A 4,519-nucleotide genomic window follows, 5' to 3' on the forward strand; every position below is an offset into this window, starting at 1 on the left:
ACCGGTGTTGCCTGGTGAAACGTTGTTGAAATGCCTCGTGTACGGAGGAGAAATGCGTACCATCACCTTTCCGACTTTGATAAAGGTCGGATTGTAGCCTACCGCGATTGCGGTTTATCGTACCGCGGCAGTGCTGCTCGCGTTGGTCGAGATCCAATCACTGTTAGCAGAACATGCAATCGGTGGGTTCAGGAGGGTAATCCGCAACGCCGTGATGGATCCCAACGGCCTCGTATCACTAGCAGTCAAGAGGACAGGCATCTTACCCGCTTGGCTGTAACGGATCTTGCAGCAACTTCTCGATCCCTGGGGACGTTTGCATGACAACAACTATCTGTGCGAACAGTTCGACGACGTTTGCAGCAGCATGGACTATCAGCTTGGAGACCATGGCTGCGGTTATCCTTGACGCTGCATCACAGACAGGAGCACCAGCGATGGTGTACTCAACGAGGAACCTGGGTGAACGAATGACAAAACGTCATTTTTCGGATGAATCCAGGTTCTGTTTACAGCATCATGATAGTCGCATCCGTGTTTGGCGACATCGCGGTGAACGCACATTGGAAGCGTGTATTCGTCATCGCCATAATGACGTATCAACCGGCGTGATGGTATGGGGTGCCATTGGTTACACGTCTCGATCACCCCTTGTTCGCATTGACGGCACTTTGAACAGTGGACGTTATATTTCAGATGTGTTACAACCCGTGGCTCTACCCTTCATTCGTTCTCTGCGAAACCCTAGCAAGATAATGCACGACCGCATGTTGCAGGTCCTGTATGGGCCTTTCTGGATACAGAAAATGTTCGACTGCTGCCCTGGCCAGCACATTCTCCAGATCTCTCACTAATTGAAAACGTCTAGTTAATGGTGGCCGAGCAACTGGCTCGTCACAATACTCTTGATGAACTGTGGTATGGTGTTGAAGCTGCATGGGCAGCTGTACCTGTACACGCCATCCAAGCTCTGTTTGACTCAATGCCCAAGCGTACCAAGGCCGTTATTACGGCCAGAGGTGGTTGTTCTGGGTACTGATACCTCCGGATCTATGCACCCAAATTGCGTGTAAATGTGATCACATTTCGGTACCAGTATAATATATTTGTCCAATGAATACCCGTTTATCAGCTGCATTTCTTCTTGGTGTAGCAATTTTAATAGTCAGTAGTGTATTAGTTCAGTTTGTTACATGAACCTTAAAAAGGTTTACTTAACTAGATACAATTCTTCGCCACAGGAATGCTTGATAATCTATAACTGTCGCTGACTGTTAAGACCTAACCTGATGCACTGATTAACAAACTGTTCTCTTGAAGAACAATGTTCAACATTTGCAAACGTACTTTTCCATTTGAGACTTGAATATTCATTAGTCCTGCTCGATGGAGCTGACTGCTTCTGCTGAGATCACGAACTGGAGCAGTGCTTCCAAGTTCGACTCTATGTTGACCTCCGAGCGAGAGCGCTGGTGTATTGAGTGATAACGCGTGTCATCTTCAACTTCAGTCATTCAACATTGCGAATTGCAGCGAGACATGACTGTGATGCCGATGTGCGATGCCGTCTTTGGTGCAGCACCACGGTCTTTGGACGATACCACTGAATCGAAGGAGTCTGAAAACTACGGGGTTAATAGAAACTGTGATGGTTCAGAATTTAAATGGTGTGCCTCACAAAGAGTCACTCAGCCGTGGCAGTTCGAAAAGACACACGAAGAGAGTGGTGGCAGCAGCAGTGTGAGTGCAAGAGAATGATGTCAGCGACAGCTTCGTCGTATCAGCGCTGATGCGAGTCGGCGTGCGAGACCAGCTGAACAAACTAGGCAGAACTGGGAGTACGACTGAGCGAGTAACATGAAAGTAAACCTCGGAGTACAACCGAGAAGGTGAGCAGCATGGATCTGATCTTTTGCCTGGACAGCCGTCGGCTAATCGGCGGCTGGTAAGATGAGTATGCGGTCCAAACAGCATAAGTCTGGTACGAAAGTGGTGTTTGATATCCAGCAGTTTGTTACTGTCGGCTTCTGGAAAGCACTGGCTGGAGCAGCGTCTTCAGTTGTTTGTCACACAGAGCTTCCGTCATTTCTAGTCCCTTACACAATCAGTATCACGCTTATAGGAAATAGACAATGCACACGTAGGTCTTTAGTCTGTGCAAGAGTAACTATTTATTACTGTGTGATTCTTAAGTAATTGCGTAACAGATTATCCCTGAGTATGAATAATTTTGTTATTACCATTTCAGCCAGCTGTGCAGCACTACTCAAGTGAACAACTGGGTTATGCTACTGGACCATTTTTCAGGTGATGTAAGCAAGTACTAAATACGCTAAAGGGCTTTTAGCATTTTTGGTGCATTCGATCAAATATTGGTGGTAATTACCGCTCTTGTTCATCCTGCAATGAGTGTGTTATGAACCTTTCATATTCTTGTTAATGCTATTGCTCATATCGCCAGTTTAGAGTACAAGACTTAAAGCTGTTTTGGGAAGTTAGGGAAGTTATTTTGAAACGTTCTCTCATCCTGTTGTAGTTCTGAATGGGGCCGATATTCTATACATCTTGTTATATTTGTGATTTCTCGTTGCTGTGATGTTTTGCAAAGATTATGCCCACGGTTATTTAGAGCAAACTTATCAGTGCCCGATTAAAATTTTTGTGGTTCCCTGGTAAGTGTGCAGCTAACTCCTTTTTGAAACTGGTATGTGTTTTTATTTTGTCCTCATACCGTCGGTTGCCCCTGTGTAATTTTATTGTACGATTAGTCTTTGATACTATGGTTAGTAACTTTGACGTCTGTAGCATGATCCTGGATTTTAATTAATTGTAATGGTTTTTGCATTTAACATTGATTAAGAGGTTATTTGTCTGTTACTGATTATTAGTTGTTATTCCGACGATTGTTGCATTTTAACGCATTGTTCTTATAAGTTTTTTTTTTAACATCGGTAATAATACAACACCTCTGCCGCGTTGTTAAACAAAGTATTTAAGATTATGGTAACTCATGGCCAGATCCATCCATACAACTCTCTGCTTAAAGATTCAGTTCTTGATACAGATTAAAAACGGTGTAACACAGGGATGTAATGTTTCGTCCCTACTGTTTCATCAGTACATCGAAGAAGCAATGAAGGAAATAGAAGATGTATCGGGAGTGGGATTAAAATTCAGGCTTAAAGTGTATCAGTGATAAGCTTCGCTTGTGACATTGCTTCTCCCTGTTACAGAGAGGAAGAATTATAGGATATACAGAATGGAATTGTCTACCGAGTACTAACTATGCGTTGAGCGTAAACGAAAGAACTAAGAAGGTAGCAGAAGAGACATTATTCATGAACTTGTAATGAAATTTGGGGCCTACGACAGACAGATTTGCTAGCTTGGGAAAGAATTACATGTGATCGGCGATGCAAGGAGGACACAGAAAGGAAATATAATGACCGAATCATAAAGAGTTGTCGGAAAAGAAATGAAAAATCATCTAAGTATGAGTATTAGCTGAAAATCTTGTAATTTAGGTGGAATCGTACGGGGCAAGCCGCTTTCGTCACTCTCCAAAGAGATCATACATAAGAAAAACTTCTGAATTCACGCTCACAGACTGCAATTGGGGTTGAGAAGCGACGCAGTCATGTTCGATGTGTAAGCAGACAGATCCAAACGTGGTATTTGGAGGCCCTCAAACGCCAAACAGGCAGGGGTCAGATGTCCACTGATTAAAAGATTTCCAGCCTAGAATGACTGACAGCCTACAACGGATCCACTGTGTCTGAGCATTTCCTTCATTTAAGTTTGTACACTAAGAAACTTGCAAAGCCTGCCCGAGCATACCTCTAGACTAGGAATATTGCTTTCCATCGTACATTTGTCTGCAAGTACCTCCGTGCCTATATCTGTTTCATTGTAACGAGTGATTGAACAACTGTGTTCAAATAGAGCAACAGAATCTGGCACTACACTCACTTGTAGTCCGTTCCACCAGACATTACTGTGCATTCCGAATCGTAATAAAGTTGTAGGCCAGGTAGCGTCATCTATGTCTTAAACTTACTGTAGTTAAAAATTAGTGTCTCTCCTCTTCTGCATGTTCATTAGAAACACGTGAAGCAGAAATATAAAGCCGCCCGGTTAGTCAACACATGGTCTCATATCTGTGCGTACGTCATATTCACCTCCTTAGCCTAACATGCGAGTTTTCCTATACCGTCTCCAACCACAGAGACCTGAAAAATCTCAGTTGGCTCCGTCGCCGTTTCACTCTTGCACACAGCGCTCGTGTACCGAGAAACAGAGACCTTCAGCCCTGCCTTACCTTTTCCCTGAGCCTGAGCTACGAGTAATTAAATACGTAGCGACCGACGTCTGGTTACGACAGAGAGTAGCAAAGGGAAAAAGAGAATTTCTGAGTAAAAGAAGTTTACTACTGTCAAACACAGGCTTTGATGCGACATAATAATTTCTGAGATACTGCGTTTCGAGCACAACATCGTCTGGAAGTGAATATCGGTATGTA

The sequence above is a fragment of the Schistocerca cancellata genome, chromosome 7 (assembly GCF_023864275.1).
Source record: "Schistocerca cancellata isolate TAMUIC-IGC-003103 chromosome 7, iqSchCanc2.1, whole genome shotgun sequence".
In the NCBI taxonomy this organism is placed as follows: Eukaryota; Metazoa; Arthropoda; class Insecta; order Orthoptera; family Acrididae; genus Schistocerca; species Schistocerca cancellata.